The sequence below is a fragment of the Pipra filicauda genome, unplaced genomic scaffold (assembly GCF_003945595.2).
Source record: "Pipra filicauda isolate LSUMZ 115617 unplaced genomic scaffold, ASM394559v2 scaffold48_size3843733_pilon, whole genome shotgun sequence".
NCBI classification, from domain to species: domain Eukaryota; kingdom Metazoa; phylum Chordata; class Aves; order Passeriformes; family Pipridae; genus Pipra; species Pipra filicauda.
In genome coordinates, this window is record NW_024104631.1 from 3518138 (window position 1) to 3545265 (window position 27128).

Below are 27128 nucleotides of genomic sequence, written 5' to 3' on the forward strand. Positions count from 1 at the left end.
ACTTTTCTGCCTGTCTGAAATTTTATGAAAATGTTGATCAGAAGAGGCCTGGGTGGCTTTTTTTTTAATTTCACCAAACAATTACAGTCATTTTTCTCCAACTGTGCAACACTGTAATATTAAGCAATGCAGTCTTGCACATTATGATAGTTGAATTTTTTTGCCTCATCTTTGAAGCCTGTTATTTTCTTCACTAAAGGGCCAAGAGATGCAATTTCTTTCAGGAAAACTCTTTCAATTAACACAATATCACTTGGTCAACCAGAGACCTAGTCCTAGAAAGGTGGCCTTAACTAGCACCATTTGTATGAATAATGTGGAGTCTCTTACTAACGGATCACAATAATAAATTTATCCTGTGACTATTGTTCTAATGTTTATTTACAAGAGATATGAGAAATAGAGCTCCAATTTGACCTATTACATAAACATATTTTTCTCACGTGGACCTCCAAGTATGATTGTTGTTATCATTGCAGACATCAGTGTTTGAAAGAGGCGTTTGAAGAAGCACTTCAGTGGTCAGCATTGGGACTTCAGGCTATTATGTTATTATCAGACTAAGAATTGACTTAGTGGTGCTTCCTAACCTAGCTACAACTTTCTGGAAAAATAATAAATACTTCATACAAGAAGAGGAAATTGAATGGGATATGCTCAGACATTTCAGATTTAAAATTGAAAAACAGTAATAAATGTGTTTTTAAATTTGTCTCCTCAGAGAAAATAACTCTACTTTAAATCTGCTCCTCTCAAAATGATTTATAACCTTCATCTTCAATGATGTCACGATCTTTAAAAGATTTGAAACTTGAATAACAAACCAGTCACCATTGGATCGTGGCCATTCCATGGGGCAATGCTGCATGATATTGTTTGAAGATACACTCAGACCTTTCATGGTTTCCATTACTTAGACACACACTGCCATGGTGGAACAACAATTTGAGAAGGACAGCAATAGTCGTTTTGTTTCAGAGGCGAGTAACTGTGAGGATTGCAAAGGTATGCTTTGGAATGAGTACAAGGCGTTTGCTTCTAACTTCTTCCAAAAGTACTGCAATCCATCCTCACATCTCTCATCCCCTGGAGCTATAGCTTGCATTCCAGTTATGGACCCTTTACACAAGCAATTCGTATGAGAGATTAGCAAAAGGTTCTTCAGAAGAGAATAACTGTTATTAGAACACACCAAACTGGTCAATGAAAACTATTCCAGAGAACAACGCCAGTTCTGAAAATATCATCATCAAGATTTCTCACATGAGACTTTGTGATTTCTAGAGCAGAATTTTTATGCTGATTTTTAAAGAACTCATCCAAGACACAAGAGAACAGCAGAACAAGAACTTTACCATGGGTCTCCCTCATGAGTACTTTAGCCTAACAAGTCATTCTTTATCTGAAGAGGATTTAAGGGATGTTGGTTTCTCCTTTGCCACCATGAGAAGTATCACCATTGCAAGTGAACTGAAAAGTAGCACTGGAATGAAAAGCGCTTTTTCATCCAGCAATAACATATTTAAATATTTGATCAGTATAATTACATATATGACTCAAAGACTGCCAATACAAAGAGTTTCTTGTGAAAGGTTAAAGAGCTTGGAATATCTAGCAGAGGCATCAGGTTTCAAGAAAGCTTCAGACTGAGGAAATTTATATCACTGACTCCTAGTAATTAGACATCTTGAGAATGAGACCTTGCTTTATGAGTGGTGTGACCTGAAGAAGATCTGGATACAAAAGAAGAAAATTCTGATATACTGAAGGACAGAAATCCCTCTTGTATGACTTCTGTCATTTAGGCTTCATTTTTGTAAGCTCTTCTTAAGTCTTTAAGTTGGTGGCTGAACTTCATTCTGACTCACGAAAGACCAAGGGAGACAAACTAGTGTGGTCAGAGGTTAGTGGGCCTTGTAACATAAAACTCCTTAATTAATGAATCACGACTTTCCATTCTGCTCATTTTCATCTTCTGTAACTCTTTTTACTCCATGGTTTACTTGCCTTAAAGACTTGATGCACTTTCCAAGTTCCCTACCAGCTACATTTTCCTCTTCTCTCCTCTGGAATGTATTTACCTCAGCTAATACTGCCGAAACAGACACCAAGAGAGAGCACTATGGAGAAGCGAGTCATGAAACTGATTCAAAACAGCAGGTGCTAAGGTCATCCTCCTCCAGCAGAGATGATTAGCCAGAAATTCCCCCAAACAAAGGCATTTCCTGTTCCTATATCAACTTTTTGAAGATATTATCGAAAGAGGTAATTCAGCCCTGAAGGTATTGACTCCACTAACAAGGAATCTGCACATTATTACTAGTGCTAGTTATGTGCTCCGTTATGACAGTTACAAAATAATTTGCCACTGTATTTCAGCATCGTGCCATTTTGGGAAAGGAGGCTGGATAACCAAAATGGGAATTTGAATAGGACCTGAAGCTTACTGAAACAGAGAGAATCAGAAGACGGTATATATTTCATAAAGGAAAATATCTCTCTTCATACATCTGTCATATCAATACACCTCAGAAAAAGCTACAGATTAATGTTAAGACTTAAACCACGTTTGTTTAGAGTTACTGACAGTCCTTTCTTAAAATTCACGCCTTTTCTCACAAAAAAAATGCAAAGTGTTTCTGAGATACTGCAATAGTCTAACTGCTGAAAACCCCAGCACTGTAGATTAAAAAGAAAGCTGTGCAGAGACAGCAATGTGTTGTACCACCCAGGGAGATCTTGGGTACACATCAAATGAGCCCGACCTTCAGTGTCTGGGTGTGCTGAGATTTTAAAGAGGTTTCCAGTCTAGGAGAAAGAGGAGTCTCCATTTAAGCTAAGTGCCACATTCTGCGTGTTAAGCGAGGCAAATTCCTGGATTTCAGGGAGCCTGTCTAAGAAGCAGTTGAGATATTTCAACAGATAAAATCCTCTCTCCATGCTGCATTTAAAACACAACTAGCTGAGAGACTGGCCTCCACTCTGCTTGTTGTTCTTGATATCAGTAGCATCCAGCACAGCAGAGAGACTACAAGGTGGAAAACCAAAGTAATGCAGGAAACCAGACACTACTTGTCACAGAGTAGCTGGAAAAGTACTGCTGAAAGTAAGCTTTTTCATAGAATCATAGAATACCAACCACAGCATACCTCAAGGATCATCTGGTCCAATTTTTCTCAGCAAAAGCATGGTCTAGGCAAGATGGCCCAGCACCCTATCCAGTTGTTGTATCCAACACTAGAGAATACACCACTTCCCTGTGAGATTATTCCAAGGGCTGTTTGTTTTCATTGTAAAAAATTTTCCTCTTGTGTTCAATCAGAATCTTCCTGGGAGTAACTTCTACTCCTTGTCTTTTCCACGTGACTCCTGCTAAATGGGAGTCTCCATCTTCTTTGCAGCTGCCCTGTAAATATAGAACATGGTGATGAGATCCCCCTAAGCCTTCTTTTTTCAAGGCTGAAAGTTCTCTCTCAGCCTTTCCTCACATGTCAGTTTGCCCAGGCCTTTAATCATCTTTGTGGTCCTTTTCTGGACCCTTCCAGCCTGTCCAGATCTCTTTTGCAGAGTGGGAACCAAAACTGAACACAGTATTCCAGATGCAGCCTGACAAACACTGAAGAGAGTGTGATAATGACTTCTCTATCTCTGCTGGTGATGTCCTCATGTTATAGGCTAGAAATCCGAGTGGGAGAATTTTCTCTTCCCCTTGCCCCCTACTGTAGGAAAGATGGAGTTTGAATGGAAAGGGGGAAGGGAGCCAATTAGCCTTACCAAAGAACTAGCTGGCCAGGCCGCATTCCTACCTGATGGCCCATCAGAGGCTGGAGGGAGAGGGGAGGAGTTTTGGAAGGGGGTGGCGGGCTCTGCTCGGAGGGGAGGGGGCTGACTGCAGATTTCGCTCTCTAGAAGGGAGACAGAGTCTGTGTGTGGGCAGTTTGGGAGAGGGGAGCCTTGAGGTCAGTTTTCTTTCGCTGGCCTCGGCTTCCTCGTAGGCTGCCTTTGCCTCCAGCCCGAGTTTTGGTGTGTTTTCATCGGAGAGGTCTTGGTGCTCACTGGGAGAAAAAAAGGAGGAGCCCTGAGACACCGTCATCTGAGGACAACAGTGAGTTACATGGGGGTGGACTATTTTCTCTTTCCTCCTTCTTCCATTGGGGGAAGGGTCCCCATTTTCTTTTCAGCTTCTCCCGGGATCCGAGACCACCTCCCAGACCCCCCTTCCCGCACGGTGACCACCAGAGTCCAACAGTGCCCCCTGCAGGTAAACACAGAGAACTGCAGGCTCTGCACCTCCAGCGATCCAACAACGCCCCCGACAACTGTGATTAGAACCGCGCTAGAAGACAGAGAAGTATTCAGACCTTTTTCTTTCATTTGAAGGGAACTTCTGAGTACAGGACTACTGCTTAGTTGTTTTTATGTTCTGTTACTGTTCATGCCAATATACATATACCTTTTAATAAAGGGTTGTTATTTCTTCCTTTTTTCCACACTTCCTCGATTAAAGCCCCTTCATTTTTGAATTTACAATTGCTGAGAGAGAAGAGTTTGGTCTGTCTCATAACTCATCCTTTTTAGCAAACATTCCAGTCTCTTCAAACTGAGACACCTCATTAATGTAACCCAGCATCCCACTGGCTTTCTTTACCACAGCAGCACACTGCTCACTCATATTGAGTTGATTGTCCAGCAGGACCTCTAGGTCCCCTTCCACAGAGATGTTCCCCAGACCTTATTCATTTATTAAGCTCAGGTCTAAATCCTGGTGCTCCGAGAAGCTCAACTTTTTGGCATACAGCCAGAGCCATGTCTGGACTCCTGCTCACTTTCCTCCATGGCCTCCCAGAGAGCCACCACATCCACCCACTGTGCAGCAGTTGGCCACAGTTCCTCTGCATGCACAAATGAATGCACAGGCAGAGAAGGAAGGCATACATGGAAATCCTCAGACCTGGCTTGCTGCCCTGTGGCAACATGTTGCTTTGCCAGCTGAGACGCCACACTGCTGCAAGGCTGGGAAAATCACCCTGTGTGCAGCCTTCCAGTCCACAGGGAAACCCAGCCCTATCCTGCTGGGGAGACAAATGGCAAAGCACGGGTCTCAGCCTACTCATTTTTACACTTGAAGCTGAGATAGCTTTATAGCATTATGTCCCAGTGAAAAAACAGGGACACTACTGACCTCAGATCTGGAAGCCATGAAGATGCTTGATGGAAATCTTCCCTTATCTCAGGATCGAGTGAAAGATAAGAAGTGTAAGTGCTTTCAAGCCTTCACCGACATACAAGTAGGGATGTAGCAAGCCTATCGATCTGTCAAAACTACCAAATTTTCCATTGTAAAACCAAATCAAATACCTTCTGAGGGCAAAAAAAAAGCTATCTACTTCAGAAAGATTAGCCAAATGAGACTGATGTTTCAGGGTAGCACAGAGGTGTACTCGTGTGGCTTTAAAATAAAGCTGTTGATCTAAGGTGACAGAGAGTCAGGATCTTTTTCTCTAGGTACACATATGATCTTCTAAACAACGTTTTCTGAGTTCTCATTCATGATTAACCAATGCACCTGATCCAAAACACCAGTCAGAAAATATTTGTGGCCAGCACTTATCTGACACTTGAACCTCCCCTTTGACAGACATTACAGGTCTGTCCAACATCAGAATTTTTTGCGCCAATCTGTCTTTGATCTCATTTTATCACACAGAGTGTGATTAACCACCAGCTCTTCTCTTACCTGTTCCAGTACACACACAACTGCTGGGTTTCTCTTCACCTGAGAGTCAAAGGCTATAGACAGTACCTGATTTATTGTCAGGAAGTTGTAGTTTTTCACAGGCAGTGTTCAGGTGGGAATCAAACCAGTGCTGAGCAATTTCATCATTCAGGCCTCCTCCCTGTCCCCATATGGATGGCGTGTTGCTGGGGTCTTGTAAATACGCAAGAAAGAGGGGACAGTCCCACTTCCCCACTCCTGTAGCAGCTCCACCAACTCCTCCATTTCTCTGAGGGATTTTCCCCTCCAACCCGGCACTCTGGTTGCCTTTATTTCCATATGCATTGAGGTACCTCCCCACCCACCTCAGAAATGAATGCTGAGCTAGCAAAAGACTGGGTACTGTTTTCTGGAACCACACGCTGAGCACAGGGCAACACATGAGAACATCATCTCCGGCACCTGCTGTTCCACCAGGTGACTGACATCAGGACACACAATTGTGTCACAGCTTTTGCAAGGATGTGGAAAAAAACTGCCCATGGAGGAAAACCCTGAATCTAGAGCACATAACAAATTGTACTTTTACCTGCTAATAACAATGCACTAAAATCCACTGAATTGAGCAACCTTGATAATTGTTGTATTTTAACAGCTGTAAAAAAGAAAAGCTATTAAAAATCTTAGCCTAAGTAGTTTTGTAGAGATGTAAAATATGGCACACAAAACAAACAATTAAAAATTACATTTGTTGCTTTACATCTTCATTTAACACTTATTTCAAAACTTCTAAAATTTAGACTGTAATATGAATTTAAGCACCACTTAATGACTTGGCTTCAGCTGAATATATCCTCATTAGGCAAATGTGTCTTAATTTGTTCCGATTAAGCAACAATCATTGCTCTTTGCCACTGTTACTTGAAATAATTCCTAGGAGGGTCCCCAGCAAAGCAGTCATTCCAGCTAAACATACACCTCTCAGATTGAACCCAGGATGTTCAGACAGGGTCCTTCTTTATTGTCCACTAAGCGTTTCATCTGATACCATGATTATTTATAAAAAATCCCATACTGCCAATGATAAAATCTCACACCCCCAAAAACTGGCCACAGATAAAACAAACAAAACTTCTCAAAGCCTTTGACATTGTTCTGAGTAAAGACATTAGATTAGATCTTTTCAAGGTTGAGGAAGAGTTAATCCTCATAAGTCGTGTTAAAATCAGTAGGCAAATCCCTAGGAGGAGTTTGAAAATTTCCTGTTGCTCTCACACAGGATAAGCCACAGACCGTGAGGGACAGCTCACTGTCACAGACAGGCATTCCTGCCAGCCCTTTGTCCAGGAGGAGATGTGCCACAGCTTCCACAATGCTGTTATTTGACACAATGATATCACTCAATGTGCAGGTTACATGTGGGTAATACACTATGGGATGAAGGCCTTGTAATAAACTGTCCACAGAAGGAAACACCTCCTGCTGCATTTCCAGAGTACCATGTAATTTACAATGACTGCTGTGAGTTCTCTGTGAGAATATTAATGTCTCCATTTCTCAGCCAGAAATATTAGAATCATTATTACCAGCTGAGACTGTAGACTACAGGTTGGAAAGAAAGGAGGTTCTCTGAAAAGAACATTATTTCCTGTCTGGAAACTAGAAAATAAATTAATCCAGAGTCTGTTTACTAGAATACACTAAAACTAGGAACAGAAACATCTGCTTAAGTAAAGCATAGCTAAACATGAATTGGGTCTAGGACTATGCTTTTTTCTTCTATTTAGTAAGGTAACAATTTCAGATTCCCATTTGCTTCTATGAACCTTGGACAACTTCATCAGCTAATACAAGAGGACTTTGTATTTCTGTTCAGACATTTCTCTTAGTAAGCGTATTACCTCACAATTCAGACCATGCTTACATGATCAGCTAGTGTGATAATGGCAATCATTTGAGAGCATTATCAACAATAATGTTCTGTGCCTCTATGGTGTCACTGTCGTGAAATGTGACAATGAGAAGATGTGCCTCCAGTGCGTCATGCAGCAACTCTATGCTGCTGATTAACTTGGACACAAACTCTTGCTAAGTGAAGAAGGATATTTTACTTCAGATTCTTAATTTCAGCTATGACCACACAGTCATAAAATGGGAGAGCTAATTAGCCAAGCACAGCAGTAGACCTCTACTCTGAAGAAACTTTGCTGTCTTGGTAATTCAACCATCAGAATTTGACAATTCCAACTATCTTAAAAACAAAGGTGTTTTAATGAGGTCTTTGCATTTTATTGTGGGTGCCAACATACTCATGTGGTGAGCTGGGAACCTAGTATGAAAAGAGAATTTTTAAGGTGATCCAAACAAAAAAAAAATCCCAAACAACAACACCCAGAAAGAACCAAAACAAGTAAGTTTCATGAAATTTTTCAACTGATATTTCTATTAAAATAAAAATTAACCATATGAACTTGAAATGTGGGGACATCCCAGTCCCAGAGCTAACTAATGTTTTACATTAGTGTGTTAATTTCTGTATTCTGTCACTAATAGGCCAAGCCGAGACAAAAAATGCTGGTCTCTTACATGACAAGATGCTAACAACTAACCAGGGAATTCTGACCCCAAAGTAATCAGACATGAAAACAGGTATTTGTAGGAAAAGCTGTAAGTACAGAGCAAGCCTGGAGCCTTGCTTGACCAAGGTGATAGCCTGTGAGTTCCAAGGAAAAAAATGGTGGAAGCAGGCAACTGAGCAAAGCTCAGTGAACTGCTAAGTGTGTGCATGACCAAAGACAGCTTGTATGATTCAAAATGTCTTAGTCAAACTATGATGGTTGATACAGTCTTGCATGAAGATACTGGGATTTTCCAGAATTGCAAGAAGCCACAGCTAACAACAAAAGACATATATTCTATACATCTAAGATCTTTACTGGAAGAATGGGTCACTTTGAGTGACTGACAGCAGCTTTGCATGAGAGACCCAAGCCATGATGTTAACTCGGAAAAGTAGAGGGGCACGCATACACAGACCGTCACAGACTCCAGCTTTTCACTGCCCATGCTCCATGTTGGCTGGACTTGGAGCAGTGGGGAGTATACATAACTCCCAGAGAGTGGGTAGAGAAGGTGGGGCTGTCAGCCCTAATTTATATAGGTGTGCCCTCAGACACCCTGCTTCATTCAGCATTTTACTCTCTGAATGTAAAAAAAAATGCATTAGAGAAACATGGAATGCTGAAGTCATCTGTCCTTTAAACTAAATGTATGTTCATAAATCATTCAGCACTCGGAGGTACTTGGGTCCTGATTCTTACATATGTCAAAAGCCATTGTAGCATTCTTGAAAGGGTGAAGGACCTTTTCTGTTGCTGATGACACAAGTGCATAAAAAAGGTCTGTGGACAAATAAGAACTGAGTGTACAGCTTTTTAAGGTCAGTCTTGGTTCCTGACCAGTAGTGAATCACTATTTTTTACTATAGCAGTTGAAATATAAGAATATGGATTTATAATAGGTGATTATGGCTGTTCACAGCCATGCAGTCAGAAGCTTGGGCAGAGAGTAAAGCTTCCCCAGGTAGAAGAATGGAGCATGTACTGTAAGTCCATCACTTCCAGGATGCAGAGATACACCCAGCCAGAAATGCAAGCAGCAGCACTGGTGCTCTGCAACGGGTTTGCACACCTTCAGGAAACACGCACCCATACATACCCCACAGACTGGTTGAAACTATTCTAGCTCTGTTTGTTGCTGCAACTAGTTTTGGTCCAACCAGGAATCCTTGAAGAAGTCTGAAGTCCTCAAATTCTGGGCAGAAAAAAAAGATACAACAAACCTAAATGTAAGGTTCCATTTGCCAAGGAGTACATCTAAGCATTAGTCTAAAAAGTTAACAGCCCAGAGAGGGAGGTTTTTATTTTTTTCTTTCTGAACTAATGAATAGAGTAGAAATCCCCAATGAGTTGCAGGGAGCCTATTTTCTTCAATGGTAAAATCAAGGTTTCCACCACTTGTAGTGGCTGAGGGCAGAAACACCAATAAATAAGAAATCAGGAAGTCTTAGAGCCTTTTGATGTCAAGTTGGTAGTATTTGGTGTTGCTGTTTTGAGGAGTCCTTTGTTGACCTCGTATGGTGTAAGGTACCGATCAGCAAATATATTTAAAAGGATTAAAACTCGGAAGAGCTCTACAACTAAGGTTTATCACCCTTAATGTTCATCTTTAAAGTGTCCCTGCAGTGCAGAAGGTGACTTTGTAAACACAGAATTTTTGTGTGACATGCATTTCCCTTTTCACTTCCATGTCAGCTTTGCTGCATTTTACACAGCTACACTTTTAGGCAACCCTCAGCATAGCCACGCCAGCCTGGTTTACAAAATTCAACCTAGAAATATATATTTTTTTTCTCAGAAGTATTCTTACCTTCTTTAGAGACTGTTTTGATAGCACAAGACAATTTCTAATTTTATATCTAAATATTCAACTTATTTATGTACAAAAGAACAATGATAGACTGCAAACAGCCAGCCAAGCAGAGCAAAAGGCTAAAAAAACACATCTGGAATAACTGCTTCAGGAAAAAGAAGACTTTCCTGGTAATGACATTAACCTCAGCAGCCAAAGGGACATTTTGCCTAAGCCTCAGGCTGTGAAATTTCATTTAGTTTTCACTCACCACTCATCACCTGTTTTCAAGGTTATGTGTTTGAAACCAGTTACCCAGCTCCCACATTTGGGCTCACAAATAACTGGGATGAATGACAGAAGCACTTAACCCCACCACATTTACAAAAGAGCCCATAGGGTTAGATAAAGTAAAAGTTGTAATAATAGATCTCAGCTGAAATATTCAAAAGTGAATTGAGGTACTTAATGACCATCTTTATTTTCTCTAAGTGTAGAGCATTTGCCTTAAGTAAAGCAGGCTCTTCTGAGAGCATAAGTTGAGCAACTGATATCACAGATGGTTTTTAACATGTTGGTCCATAGCCTGAAAAATGCAGCTTATATTTTTAAAACACGGACGCATCTAATGAACTTGTTTAAATATTAGGCAGAACGGCAAACATGAGTTGGAAGTCACAGAAGAGAATATGATAGGATACAGACATAGAAGCCCATGGTGGGAATGTACTATGAGCCAACTCATACACTTTAAGCCAAAATTTAGTATTGCCTAGAACCAGAGTTTTTATTTAACCCATTAAAAAGATGCATCTACATCTAAAGTTGTGAGAAGGGATGAACTTCCACCCGATTTAGGGGGAAACAGAATATAGTTTTCAGTCCAGGTCTCTCACATAGACACATACAGTAAACACATATGCAGTGTTACATGTTCACTTTTGACAATTTAAGCTGTACCTTAAAGTAGTAGGATGCTTTAAAAAATGCATTAAGTTTGACAGCTGGAAAAAATAATAAGGCCGATCTAACATTTCAGAGTACAGGAGATTTTACTTTAACTTTAGAGAGATATAGAACTTCAGCTATGAGAGATTAAGAATGGAAAAGCTGGTGGACAAAAGCAGAGTGCTTTTGAAATATTGCTTGAGTATTAAAATGTTAACAATAGTTGACCCACATGCAAGGCTCAAGCCTAGAATTATGAGCTGTGTTGGAATAACAGTATACTTTGCTTTAAACAGGGCTCAGTGTTACCCCTCTCTGTGGGCTGGTAAATTAGTCACACTGTTCCAGTATGGAACTACTTATGACAAAAAAAAAAAAGAAAAGAATTCCTGCCAAACTGAGGTTTTGGTCTTGTTGTCACTTGTGAAATCAGAAACTTGCTCTCCCACCCACTGTGAACTATGTCAGCCACATCACTCCTCAAGGTTTTACCCTCAAGGTCACAGTGGTTTTTTGCTCTTCTGGGGGACAATGCCACCAGGTTTTGCTGCTGCACAATTAAGGCAACATCTCAAGAACATAGAAATGTGCTGTGGCAGCACATCACAAAAGAATTACTCATTCCGTAGGGCAAATACCGACAGGTCTTTATCTCAGGAGTTAGGTCTACTAGGACCAAACTCTGGCAAGCAGGTTATTGTTTTATTCCCCCACAAAGCAGAGAACGTCTTTAGTAAATTTGTACCATCCCTCATCTGCTTGTCACAAAAGCTGAGCACAAGCTAGTATCCTTCAAATCTTCTGATGTTCAGACTGGAGATAAGAGATTCAGAAGCATGGCAGACAAAATTCAGATAGACAGAGCCTGAAAATGCATGCACATAGCCTTTACCTTAGGTGCACTCATTTCCAAAGCAAAATTTTCAATACCGCAGACACCAAACTCAAAACGTGCTTTGAAAACAATTCTAAATAGCAACATTATATCACTGCAGCTATTCCTGGGCTGTGAGATGTAAAAAAAGATAAGAGGCAGAAATATCGCTATCAAACCTATTCATTAAAATGTCCTTTTCTTACCTCACCATGTTGTCCCACTTGGAACTCATAAAAACAGTGAGGTTGACAGGATTAGGACACTGCCTTGGAACACGACTACTTTGAGCAAACACCATGCAGTGTTTGTTCCTTTTACCTCACGCACAGTTTCTTGGCATGTGTCTTAAGTACAAGTCTGCTGCTCTTCACATTAGTATAGACACATTGAAATGCAGCCACCCCATTTTCAGATCTCTAATCCATGTAAGACTCTCAAGACAGAGGCTCTATGTTGCTACTGTGGCCTGCTGATTTCACATGCTACTGCTCCTGCATGTAGCCCACAGATGCTCTGAAGCCATCAGCTCATGTAAAAGGAGGTGAGTTCCTTCTCAGCTTGGTAATTGGCTGTTTGCCTTTAGACTGTTCAGTACCAAAGGAAATCACAGGTATATGCTAAAGGTATCCATCTTGGCTCCTCAGAATGGTATTCAAAACACCACAAGTGACCAAGCCCACTAGTGGGCTTTTAAGATTTTTCATCAGACTTGGGGGCAGGTGGTATGGCTGGTTACTGAAGTTCCATGGGGGACAGCAGCTTGCCACTGTGTGAAAACAAAATTCTTTTCAGTCATGTAATCACAGCCTAACAGAGTCAGAAGAAGCAGTGCTGACTGCTGGGAATGGCCAAAGCTCAGAGAGTTTGCTTATTTTTGCACAGGCGATGGCTCTGAGTGTTGTTTGCGGGAGCAGCATACAGAGATAGAGTCAGTATTCCCTAAGCTACTGATCCAGTCCTCACTGCCAGCCTGGGTTGAGTTTGAATGGGTGAGGAAGCCATACCATTCACCAGAGAGTTCTCTGAGTCCAATTGGAAAATTAGGTCTTACCTGTTTATGACTAGTAAGGCAGATATTTTCCCTAGAAACCACCTTCTGGTGGTGGGCAAACACCTTACTGCAGTCATCTGCATGAACTGACTTAAAACCGTGGATGGGTACCTTCTAGTGTCACTATGATGCTTGGTCCCAGAGTTTGCTATTTAACAGGTCTCCAAGACACGACTTCTCTACATGTCTGTAACACATACGCTCCAGTTCCATATTTCTGTTTTCTTTCAGTTGCCATCAAAGAGCCCTTTCTCCACACCTCCAAAGAAATAAAAATAACAAAGCCAACCCCACTTATCTTAAATGGCAACTTCATGCAAGGTTTCAACCCAAGGTTATTTTTTTCTACCAGTTGTTTCTTTGAGAACAGATGGCGTTTGCAATGGTTGAGGATATATCCTATTTTTAAGTGTCATATGTTTTTACTCTTCTGCAGTGGACTTAGCAATCAGAGGAAAATGCCACAAGAGTTGGGCTTTTTACATGATATACAAACCATACTGTCTCATGCCACTCAGGAAATTATCTCCTATTGCAAGTGCCCAGAAGCGAGAGAGCCTGTGTCCTCCCTTCTGGTGCAACATTTCCTGACAGTACTTGATAAGGAACAACCTGCATCCGGCGATGCCAACTCAGCAGAACACTCAAACATTGACACAACAAAACTGGCAGTGAGAAAGTTCAAATTAAAGTTACATACCATACCATGATCTCTAGTACATGGGTACAGGGAACAGTCCCGCCTTTCACCACGAAATTCAATATAATGAGAATGTTCCATATGTTGCTTGATTTTCTTTTTGGTATTTTCTCCTGCACACATCATATTTTGACAAGGTAGCAGCTCCCCCAGAACAGGAGAAGCAATGAAAAATGTAGTCAGGAATTGACATGCTATTTAGGTTTGTTGTTTCTTATACTGCAAATTCATAGGATAAAGTCAGCCTTATTTTGCAAGTAACTGCAAGCTCAGACTGCCTTTATTTTGATCCATCTGCACAAGAACCCACTCTTATAATGGAAAGCCAACTAGAAAAATCTGAGCTTGAGCTTTTAAACCCTGCCAGAGAGATCATACCAAGTTTTGGGCAGTGCTAACATGGTTAAAGGGCTACTGGGTCAAACGTGGCTTCTACCCAGCAGAGGAGAGAAAGTTCACATAGATTTGCAAAAGCCTACATGGATGTAACTGAAGTTGGTATTCGAAAGTACCCACATGAACAGAGAAAAATGCTGTTGTGAATGCTTAAAAGGCATTTTAAACATTTAAGCACAGTCACAGTGACTCATTCAAGAACAAAACTCAAAAGCTGACATCTATAAGTCTCTGCCAAAGGCCTCTGGGATGCCTCTGCCACTGGTACCAGAAGCACCTACTCTTTGGTTCATGCTCCTGAATAATTTCCATTTTTTTTCTCTGTCTGGCTGAGAACTGAAGCTCAAAGGCAGCGCTGTCTAAGGCAGCTCTGGCTGCCACCAGCAGCCCTCACTGCCACCCCCTCGGAATTCAGTAAGCCCTGCAAGGAACTGTGCTGCCACGGCTGGTGTCAGCAGTTTGAGGAAGTGATAGTTGATTGCACCGGGATGGACTCCCCTCAAAAAGACTGAAATTCATGAGAAAAGAAAACTAAATCAATCTGGGATCAAACTTAATGTGTGAATCCAAGCCGGAGGAAACGAGGAAAGGGAACTCTCCACATGTATGCTTCACACCAAATTGGTGGGGGTGTGGGCATGAAAAGTCTCTTACTGTTTTCCACTAGTTCCAGCAACTAAGGTATTCATCTAGGACACTGAAGACCAGGGTATTCCTTTCTAATGAAACAGGAGCAGGATTTGATCTTCTTAACAGAATTTCTCACCTGCTAGACTACTTTGAAGTCAAAGGCTAGGAACATTTTTAATCTCCCCTGGCTTCTCTTCTCCAAACAAACTGGAGGTGTCTGTTCCCTGGCTGCTATGATAGCAAGTTATTCTCACTCTCTTTGGCCCCATGAATATGTACCGTTTGCCAAAACCCCAAACTGATCTCATCTCTGTTTTGCTATTACACAGAACAATATGAGATTTTTAGATGCCTACAACATTTGGAAAAACAGAATGGAAATGTTTCTGAGAATATTACTGTTTGTTTACTTCTAAAGAAGTTTTAAATCAAAACTTCTTATAACAGAGAAGACTCAGAAGGAAACAAAATAAGATGTATTCCTAGAAAATTGAAGCTGCTTCTCCATAAATACCATAGGCAAAAATAACAAAACCTCTTGGGTACCCTTCCAACCAACTTACACAGTCCACTCACTTAATGCCAAAGTTTAATGTTTCTGCCATTAGGCTGGGTCCTCAGAGTATGTCACTGTAAGTTTGAGTGAGCACATATGAGACTTGCTAGCAGGATAAATGGCCTTCTGGTTTCACATAACACTTATTTTCTCGCTATTTTTCTACAGCATTTAAAACAGCCAGTCTTGCCAGATACTAATCTCCATACTAGTGCTATTTTGTAGCACGTTGCTTTGAATTTATGAAGCTACTTGTCAAGGAAGGTGCTCAAGTTCAGGAATAAAGTCAGTCTTAAGAAATCACATAACCACAGAGAGCAAAAGACTGAACAAAACGCACCATTTTCAGGAAACTTGAAGAAGCTAGTTCCTTCCCTTCAGAGAGACCAAGTGCATGGTCCATAACCCTCAGTTCAAAGAAATACAGTGCTGCAATTTCTAGCCTCCAAAAGTCAGTAGATGCTTGTGCAAACCCTAATTCTTTCCCACGGATTGTATATTCCGGGATCCAATGTTTAGTTATATAGTGTTTTCCCACAGTTTCCACATTCCTTCAGGATATAGAATAAATTCAGCTTTAGACACAATGGGGGCATGTTAAAGTCTGACAGGACTCCCAATTGCAGGAGTTGGGAGATGTGTGGTGCTTCCCTTTGATGATAAGGTAGCCTCCAAACAAAAGGTATCATGGATTGCTTTCCTGCATAGCCACACAGGACCTGGAAGCTTCATAGGATAGAGAAAGAGACCCTCTTCTTGCCCTATATCACTTCTTCTAGGCCATTAGGAGAGTGTGGCAGAAGAAAGGAAAAAACACCTGTGTGCCAAGTCCTGCATATGGGAACCTCTGGGACTGTGAAAGGAGTCCATAGGAAAGATATGGAAGTGCTTTAGGTTTTGCAGAGAAACTTCTCTTGTTCAGGTCCAGAGGTCCTCACCCTCAAGCTGAGCAGTGGAGAGAGGGGCTGACAGTAAAAAGTGCCCACGTGGTCAATACCGAAAAGGGGCACAACCAAAACACCTGACTCAGAGGTGAGCTGTGATTCCAACAGTGAGTTTGACAAAGAGATTGAGCAGTTTCCCAAATTTCCTTGAAAGGGTAGGTTTGTAGCAGTGGCAATTCTGTGCCACCCTGGAAAACGACATTTTCACCCTTTTCTGGGTACAGCTTTCCTACATCGCCAAGTTGCCCAAAAGTCTTTCTAATCCAGCATCCTCAATGTACTCATGTTCCGTTTTCCAGGTACCCATTTTGGGACATTTGGTACATGGATAATGCATAAGAATTCCCACCTCCCACTGATGGTCAATGTGGGCTGTGCTTTAAATAAAAGAAGAGAACAAAATTGTAAGTACCTTGGTCCCCAGTATCCCAGATACAGAATCAGAAATTAGTGAGCACATCAGGCTCACTAATTTAGATGAGGTTTAACACCTGCATCTCAGAGGCTCACATACAGGGTGGGGCTAAGACTATCTCACCTCACTGGAGTGCTAGCTGTGGGCAGAAATCCACTTGTGTTCATGAACAGCTTACGAACTATGATCAGAGCATTTGCAGTCCCTGGGAAGGACTGTATTCAGTGCAGGGTTCAGAGGATGTGTGTGAAATAATGTAAAGGAGAATAAAAGGAAATGAAAAGCACCACCCGTCTTGACCAAGGTGAGAAGTCCAAAGTCAGAAAATACAGAGTGAACACCTACTTGAAGATTGGTTTAATTCAAACGTACACACAGAGTACAGGAAAAGGATGGTGGGACAAATGAGGGGTTTGGATGGTTGAATTTAAATCAGGCACATCTAAATATTTAGCTTTTGGTGCACAGACGTACAAACACATACAACTGCCCAAACTGAAAATTTATCCAGACAACTCCTACTGCCATTAGATAAAAATATGTATTTACATGTTAGCAAATTTTCAGCCAGGTCTACTCTAACCTAAGCTTTTCTCCCCTGTGGATATAACTCATACATGGTATACTTAAACAGCCCTAGGCAGCAAATTAAAAATACTGTTTTATTTACAATTCTGTAGCAAATGATTCAGTGTAGATATACGTCAACCTTTTCGTTAAATATTCATCATTCAGTGGTTTGCTCCTGTTGCCATAAGGCAATGCAGTGGCAGTACCAGTGCTTAGATAACAGCAACAACTGCCTTAGAATTACTGAGAGTAGTACCTTCTCTGCAATAAGGCAATAAATTGCAATTTAATTTGCAGGAATATGTATTTTGAAAATCACTTGATTTTCCTTTTAACCGACACTTTGACCTAAAGTTCATCATCATGTACTGAAGCCTCTTTGATGCTACAGTCTTCCAGTTCACTCCTAGGATGGGTCAAGTTAAATGGGTAGATTGGCTGAGGTCAGTTTTATGACATTTAACAAGGTGAAATGCTGATTCCTGCATTCAGGTCGCAACAATCCCATTCAAGGGCACAGGCTTGGGGAATAGCAGCTGGAAAGCTGCCCAATGGAAAAGTACCTGGGAGTGCTGGTCGACAGCCACCTGAACATGAGCCAGCAGTGTGCCCATGTGGCCAAGAAGGCCAATGGCATCGTGACATGGATCAGCAATAGTGCGGCCAGTAGGATGAGGGCAGTGATTGTCCCACTGTACTTGGCACTGGTGAGGCTGCACCTCGGGTCCTGTGTTCAGTTTTGGGCCCCTCACTAGAAGAAATCAGGACACAGACTACACTGAGGTGCTGGAGCATGTCCAGAGAGGGACAATGAAGCTGGTGAAGGGTCGGGAGCACAAGTCTTATGAGCAGCAGCTGAGGGAGCTGGGGTTGTTCAGCCTGGAGAGAAGGAGGCTCAGGGGAGACCTCATCACTCTCTACAACTACCTGAAAGGAGGTTGTAGCCAGGTGGGAGTTGGTCCCTTCTCCCAGGTAACAAGTGACAAGAGAAGATGGCCTCAATTCATGCCAGAGGAGGCTTAGATTAGACACTAGGAAAATTTTCTTCACTGGAAAGGTGGTCTGGCATTGGAACAGCCTGGCCAGAGAAGTGGTGGAATCGCCAACCTTGGAAATGTTCAGAAAACGTGTATGTGGCACTTGGGGACATGGTTTAGTGGTGAACATGACAGTGCTGAGTTAACAGTTGGACTGAATGATCTTAGAGGCCTTTTCCAACCTAATAAATTCTATTTTTCTATGATTCTATGTTTAAAACTGCAGCACTCTAAAGGGTTTTCAGGCCCTCATCAGAGGTTACAGACTTTTTCAAAGGAGGCATCCCCCTTCCTGAGGAGCCAATACTCTCTATCATAAAACAGTTGCATATTTAAAAATAAGTATGAACTCACCTCGCATACTATAATCCCAAATGTCGAAGAGATCAAATATGCTCCTTTCTATGTAGAAACTGAAATGTTTGTAGCTAAAAACATATACTGATTCACTCACCACTGAAGTACCAGTAAATGGATACACATTTCACAGTCTCAATGGGAGATACTGCTTTTGTGCTGGACATAGAGCTAACCATGTAGCTGGAAAGCCTGGAAACATTTCTGCCCAATTTTAGTTATTCTACATAGATATATTTTCCACAGTTTCTTCTTTTTTTTTTCCCTGTGGTGCTTACTCAATCATGCACAAAAGTAAGGAGTTTTATTTCAGTTAAAAACTGAACAAAGTCTTACTTCAGGTACTTAAATACAAACAACTTGAAGCAGTTACATCTGAAATCTCTTCACAAACAACAACAGAGCTCCAGTGACCTGGATTTTTGTCATACCTGAAGTAATACCACATGCATGGGCTATCACACAGAAGACAGTCAGGGAGCAGTTCACACCAATGTGTTTTTCTTAGGGCTGGGATAGGTTACAAGAAGACATGTTCTGCAGCCACAGCTCAGCTGACTGATGAGAGCTCACTTGGTCAGCCACAGTAACCCAGGAATTTGCATCTGTACAGAATTATCTGTAAAAACAGATGCATGAGGTCAGTGCTGGTTTGAATGCCATCTTTTAGAACAACAAAGGAGAAACCATTACCTTTTATAGCTACTAGAAGAAAATCACTTATAACCCTGTAGTTGCCCTTCTCTGGTACCCTGCCACCACTTTCTGTCAGTGTTAGATGACTGTTATGACATTAATTAGTGGAATCCAGGTTAAATATGGTCATCATATTCCCCCATACCAATATTTGTATAATAATGCAAAAAAAAGGGGATGAAGTGCTTAGAAAGATCTCCACTTAAGCAAACATTGTTTGGGATGTTTGTTCCAAGCCAGTCACACTGCCCTCTGATACTGCTTTCAGAAATAACGATATCCATCCTACAGCCAACTACAAAATGATTTCTGGTTTTCAAACTCTCGAAAGAAATACTTTCCATTCTGTTCCCGAAACCAATCAATACTGCAGTATCCACAACTGTTTCTGATACAACTGCCTGAAGAGTATGTGTAGGCACTGGGCAAGGATTACTGGAAAATGACACTTTTCCAGCTGGAACATAACATTTTTTGCCCAGTTCTGTTTAGTTTCCTGTTTCAGTCTTGGAGTACACTGCTGGGACTGCACTTCTGTTTCAGTAAGAGTCCTTACTGAAGAAAGAAGTCATGAAACGAGATGGTGAAAGTTCAACACATCCTTTAGAAAGCCACTCTGCACTGATGTTTATACTATGCAGAGGGTTCTGTCTCCAGAGGTTTCCTTAACTCTAGCTTGCTGTGCAGTTGTGGAAGATCATGGAAGACACAACCATTTTATAAAGGGGAGTCAAATAGTTAATTATCAAGATTCCTCAGCATGGATAGAGAGGGTCTAAGCAATAAGGAGCCTGTCAGTCACAAGCAACACAGACTCCAGAACATCAGGCTCACGTCTCTGGGAGCCTGAACTTTTAATACATGGTTTTTTACATGACATAAATTCTATGTATCGTAATAAAATTTACTTTACTTTTACATTAAAATGCACTATAAAATGTTCAAACAACATCCTGTGCTGGAAAATATAACCACACTGCATGCACTGCAGAGCTATCAGAACTCCAAACTCCATCACCACATTCCATCCATGGGAACACCAGGTACCTGATTAAAATCCATCTGAGAGGACAGAGGAGGATGGGGAGGGGGGTTATGGCCTCTAGCCGGACTTCACCACAGACTGGTAGCAGGGACATAGCAAAGACTCTAGCCATGTTCACACAAGCTACAAATTTTACATGATTTGAGAAAGCTTCCTCAGTTGGCATACATTCACCAGGAAAAAACCCTTAAACCACGATCCCATACAGCTCATCTCAGGCAGCTCTGGCTGTCAGAAGGTAAATCGCCAGGCAGGAACAGTGACTGCTGAAAGCAGCTGGCCCCAATCTGCACACACCCTGATCTCTGCCCTGGCAGCGGCAGCAAACCTGATTTCCCCAGGCACTGGCAAAGGCAGAGCAAGCGATGAAGACATGACCACTTTGCTGTGCCCTTGGCAGGCTGCTGCTGCCCAAGGCAACAGCCCACATCACCTATGCTCCCAGCTCGCCCTGTTTTGCAGTCAGTTCTCTGCTATGTCTTCAAATGACTCTATTAGCACCTCAAAATAAGTCATTTGGGCCCCGCTGAAGGTTTGGAGAGATTTTAACAGTTGCCTTGACTCACAGATCTGCAGACTAAACCATCCAGGAACATTAAAGCCCACACACGCAATTGTGACAACTTTGATATTATTGCTTAGAACAGTGCCCACTTGAGTCACGCTTTAATTCAGTCATTAGTATTTTCATGGAAAAAGGCATATTTCCCTCAACCCCATTTCACACAGTGGAAAGCACACAGGAAGGATTTATCCCACATAAAAATAAATTGCTATTTGCATGTCAGAAAGTGGCTGTGGAAAATAGAAAAACTTAACTATTCAGAGCAGCAAATAAACAAAAAGGAAATGTTTCCAATTTTTAAAAATAAATAGGTTATCTGCAAGCAATGACTCCATTTCCCCCTCTCACAAAACAATTGCCATATCCTTTTCTGTATAAAGTATAAGTATCAAGTCTGACACATTGGTTTGGTTTCTGTGAGAATGGGCAAAACAATGAGCTTTTACAGCCAAAGAGCCTTGAATTCAAACAGATGCCAATTCAACCTGTAGAGAGATATTCTGTTGTGTCATTGAAAACTTGCCCAAAATATAAAATTTTAAAAAAAAAAAGAGAAAAATAGTCTTTCATACATTGTTTTGAGAGGAGAAAAGACGTTTTTCTTTTTTAATGAGTGACCTGAAGATGTTATCTCCACTCTTAGACATTATCATGCCATTAACACACGAGTTCAGGACAATTATCCTGGTAAATGTGACTAAATGCAATCTAAGACACCACAGTGAGAAATAAGCCCATAAATCTCACTGTTAAATTATTTACATAGCTGTTGCAGCCAGACATGCCTGTTAGGTGGGGAGGAGATTGCTGCCGTGCTGCCTCTGTGCTCAGTTTGCAAATGTGGGTCAGTGCCTTGGTCTCCCTGTCTTCTCCAGCACTTTTTCCCATATAAGGCAGGATGAATAGCCCATCCTGCACCTACTGATGTTCCAGGGCAGTTATTTCCCCCCTTGCACTGAATATGGTCCAGCCTTGATTTGACCACCATCAGGAAGAGCAAGAGCCTCCCTGCTCCCAAGACAGAATGAGCTCATTGTGGATTTAGCTAATTTTTTTTTATTCTGGCATGAGGATGGAAAAAAATATTGAGCACAGATAATGAAAATGGCATTTTGTGCATAGTTAGTTCAGTATTAGTTTGATGGAGGGATTAAACAGCAGGCTGTGGATGGTGGGCTTCATCATCTATTTTTCTTAAGACGGTAAACAATGGTCACTAACGGATAGTGACAAGTAGTTTCCTATGGTTGTAAACCAAAATATCAATTACAGAGAGTGTTTTCTGTTCTAGACACTAAAAACCATTCAAAACCATTCAATTGGTTGCATGATTTTGGGGTGATGAGAAAACCAGGAAGTGAAAAAAAAAAATAAAAAAAGAAAAAGAGAAACTACTGTTCTCTCTTCAGACTGGTTGTATGATTTTTGGGTGATGAGAAAGCCAAGAAGTGAAAAAAAAAATATTAAAAAAAAAAAGAGAAAGAGAAACCATTGTGCTCTTTCCAGACCAACTTGCTGCAAAACAGCCTAGATATTCAGTGTCCCTGCAAAACAAATGGCCCTTTGAAAAGCCTGATCTTCATTTGACCTGGTCATCTTTGTTTGGTAGGTCACTAAAGGCTCAGGTCCCACAAAGTAAAAAACAAAGCAGAAACAATGCCAAGTTGTAGCTTTAATGGGTACTGCCAATAAGGTTCATTCTCATCACTTTCTCTTTCCATTTTAACCCCTCTGCACTGACAGGTCAAGAAAGAGGAGACTTCAAACCGGTTACCCAAAAAATCACTTATGAAAGGCAGGAATTTTTCTACCTTTAGAGTGGCAGAGAATACCCCATCCTCCTAAACCATCCCATTTTTCCTTCACTTGAAATGATCCTAATGAGAAAGCAGAAAACATGTTCACAGATGTTACAAGACTAGTTCTCATTGTCATGTGGAGAAAGGGGAACTGGTTGCCCCACTGGAACATGCAAAACAACAGCAAACTAAAACTTTATCACAAAGCATAACATTGGACATTATGGGGCTATTGATACTATCTGAAGTAAACCATGAAATCTTCCCTTGCAGGAACCTTACAGGATCTCAGGAAAAACAGAGCTACTGTATTTAAAATGGTGAGAGAAACATGCTGCGGAGATGTGGGCACAGAGTGAACTATTGGGTGTTCGAGTACATCCACATCTTTTTCTCAACAGACATGAGGTTTGGAAAACAGCTCTGAAAAGCAGAAGGTCATACCCACGCAGGGTCAGGTATTGCTAGCTCCATAACACATTTCCAATGCAAGAACTAGTTCCAAGTTTCCCTTCATAAGCAGATTGGAGCACATTATAGAGATGTAAGACCTCTGTGTTAGGCACTAGCTACTGTCATATAGCAAAACTGGTTTTGTGCATCTATCCTATAGCCATCACCCACAACCCAGAGCTCTATAGCTCAATACAGGACTGAGACTTTTTTCAAAGTTTCAGTTTGGATCCAAAGGTCCAGTTTAGGACCAACCTCTAGTCACTCACCTCCTCCTGCACCAACAGAGATGTATCTTTACAATGAGCAAGCAGTACAACTGTATCTAAACATGAAGAGGGTTCAACAAGAAAAAAAGTCATAAGCAAGAAGGCTTTTTCTGGACAAGGGTAATGTAGGTATACTCTTTTTAAACATGCTACATCCAACTCCAGGAGGACAACAGCTACCAAATGCTTCCACCCACCTGGGTTACTAGGAGAAAAAAGTCCTGCCCATGTCACTCACAGCCAAGCACCACATAGCAGTTACTGACCACTGTGCCAGCACAAAATATTAAGTGCACACATGGCCACTGCTTTTGTGTGAGTAGTGTATAAGGCAGCTCATTGTTCTTGAAAGCTTTCTCTGTCTCCATAATGCAACAGCAGGAGCTGATTTTGACTTCGCATGTGTACACTTGTTGAACTTACAGAAAATGTGAAAACATGAAATACAGCAAAAGGCGGCCTTCTGTAAGTGGAAAGTTCTCTTCAGAAAACTGACTTATCTTGATGACAGAGGTGATTCTTTGCTTAAGCTGTTGTGCTCCCATCACATCCTCAAATGATCCCACTCCATCTCAGCTGTGCAGTCATGTTGTGACCGATAAAATAAGGCCTCTGTCAGGCCATTTCAGATTCAGACTATCCTTATTATTAAGCCCTGCGGATATTGTGTCTGTTAGATAGACCAGTGGTTTCACAGGAACTGTATGGGTTATCTTGCTCTAGTGTAACCACAGTGCCAACCACAAAGAAAATATTTCCGCCCACATAAATATTTAATACAAGCATTTTCTTCATGTAGAAGGAAGGATAGCAGGATCCCTGTGAGATTATCCTGAAGCACATTAACTATGGCAGTAGCAACTCACTTCAGTAGAGGTTGTCCATACCTGCTGTCTCTCAGAGGCAAGACTTATCAATATAAGTTTTATAACCTTATACAGGGTGAGTTTACTGAAGTCAGAAAAGAGATATAAGGATTCCTTTTAGCATGACCTATCCACATCTTGGGTCAGATCCCAGTGAAAAAAAAATGTTCTCCCTTTTCAGTCATAAATTATGTGCTTAATTATCCAAATGTCAAGCTGTGCTTGCAAATAATTAGGAAGGTCAGATCTGAGAGAGAAAGACCTTTAAAAGCCAGTTGCAGAAGCCAGTCCTTCCCACGGCAGACATGTGAGTACATTACAGTTAGAACTCACTAACACTTCTTGCAAGTTGCTTCTACAAGGGCCACGAACAAGGAACGAACAAAGGGTCTTCTCTATGCACTTGCAGATAGACATGATTTCAATTCCAGCAGTTTCCTATGTGAATATCTAACATATGGAGCAGGAGGTAATCAACTGTCTCTCATTATGGAGAATTATTCAGACTCCTCATGATCAACTACCTTTTACATTCAGGACAACCTCAACCCGGAGTAAAACCAACAGAGCGTGGAACAGGGAATGGGTTAAGGCCCTGGGTGTTTTCTTTGAAGTATTAGTCACAGGAGGAAATCACTAAGTCCATATTGGATTGCAAAGGGCTTCATGCAGGGACGATGTGCCAAAGTATCATTGCTGTGAGCAGAGACACACTGAATTAAATTCTTAATGGGAATAAGTATTAGAGTGAAAGGGAGATTCACCCTGAATTTGGCTCTGTAGTTTTTTTGTTGGTTTGGGTTTTTTTTGACTACAAATAGGTTGGCTTCAACTTCTCAGACTCAAAAGAACTCTTTAGACTTCAGCATGATTTGGATGGAGGTCAAGGCACTTATAAAAGACATGCGCCTACAATAGACAAATACATATTCTTCCTGACTTCTCCTGTTGGCATGATGGACCTAGAAGCAACACAGATGCATTTGGCCAGATGCACTGACTTTGGCAGTGGGGACCCAGCCATAGTCACCACCTTGGTATAAGCCTGGGGAATCAGGACTGTTCTGTGCATCCTGCACAGACACCCAGCACTGATGGACCCAGAAGCAACTGGGCAAACCACTGGGATAAAGATTGGATGCACTGTATGTCAGGGCTGCTAAAAAGCCCCAGATCTTCCACACAGAGATTTCACATTTGTTTTGCCAAGCAAACACCATGACACTCATCAGCTGATAACAGTAAGGCTACAAAATGAAGCTTCCCAACCCTGATGTCACCAAAAGATACCAGTTTCCCTGGTTGAATAAAATCAAGCCAACAGGTCCTGCACCAAACTGCTTCACATCTCCAGAAAACAGAGGTGCAATTGCTTGCTGCTCAATGCTGTTCTTACTTTCTTTTATCATCACGGGGAGGCAGCACTCCTGGTTCTTCTACCAGCACGAATTTCTCCTGCTCCCTACCAAAGTAGGTCACTGCATGATGTTCTCTACATCTCTAATCATCCGCTAATTTTCTGTGTAACTCTCCTATTCTCTTCAGGTTGTTTCTTGCTCCCACTGAACTCAAAACCCACCCTATTTGATAGCAAGAGCAGCAGCAGGCCCCAGCTGCCGCAGCCCAAGCACTAGCTGTGCCAGCCACTCTACATTCCTGAAGAAGTAGCCGTGGAGCATGCCATCACACAGAGGTGCATAGGTTGCCTCTGCAGAGCAGAATTGGCACCCTAAACAGGACTGTGTCTGGGGCATTTCTCCTCCAGTATCGGCTCTACTTACTCTCACCCAGAAAGAGCAAGTGAGGTCTCAGTGAATGCAAAACAAAAATTCCGTTTCCCAGGTGCTTTCAGAAGCCCTATGATTAACTGAAGGGATTTCATTGTGCCTGAAAGTAAGAATAACATCCCTTCACCAACGAAAAGGCACTACCTTTTACCATTTCATGTTCAAATAGTTGCCACCTCTGCTTTCATTAAACCTCCAAGCTTATTAGAGTTTAAATGCTAACCCATGAGAAAAGCCCAGAATGCAGAAACATGGCATGAAGACACTACAGCTTTAATCCTTCATATGATTAGGTTGTTTAAATTTGATGAGATAGAAGGAAAAATAAAGGAGACACATGAAAAGACACCTGGTTATATCACCTCAGCAGTTCCATGAGTGTCTTTTCTTGTACTATTTTCTTCCCTTTCTTTTTTTAACATTTCTAGGGAATCTCAAGTGAGTCAAAATGTCCTTTACTCTCACGCACAAGAGGAGCTGCAAAACATGTCACAGAAGTTACATCTTTGAAGAGCCAGAAACAAAAAACATATTCTGCTGCAGCATTAAACATAAATTACACAGCACAAACCCTGAGCTTTTCCCTAGAGCTGGCACCTTGCTTTTCTTGCTACCAGACATGCAAGCACCACTTAGATGTGTTTGGTGCACCCCTGTCATCCATTCTCCATGAAAAAAAAATTAACTCGGGGCAGAAGAAGTTCATTTAACAACTGAACAACAGAGAGAAGGAACCGGGTGAGAAATGCTAGCGTCAGATATGGGAAAACGAGAAATCAAAAGGGAAGTATTGTGCAAAGTGCTTTGAGTGCCTAGGAGCAGTGAAGGAAAGTTGAGCAAGACTAAAAAGCAGGAAGAAACATGTAGGCTCTATGTGTGCATGTACTGGGAGAGGAAACAGATGATCGCAAAAGACACACAAACATTTGTCAAAAAGAACAACTTGAACTCCCTAATTTTATTTTCTTTTTATAACTTTTCAATTCCCCTCCCCACCATGTGTTTCTCTATGTGCTTGACTGGAACACTCAGTCCAAAACC

At 41.5% G+C, this 27128-nt stretch overlaps 1 protein-coding gene across 1 annotated transcript in view; it reads right to left on the reverse strand.

The window, feature by feature from the left end:
- Nucleotides 1-27128, reverse strand: part of F13A1 (coagulation factor XIII A chain) — a 120982-nt gene that overhangs the window by 91467 nt on the left and 2387 nt on the right. The window lies entirely within an intron of this gene.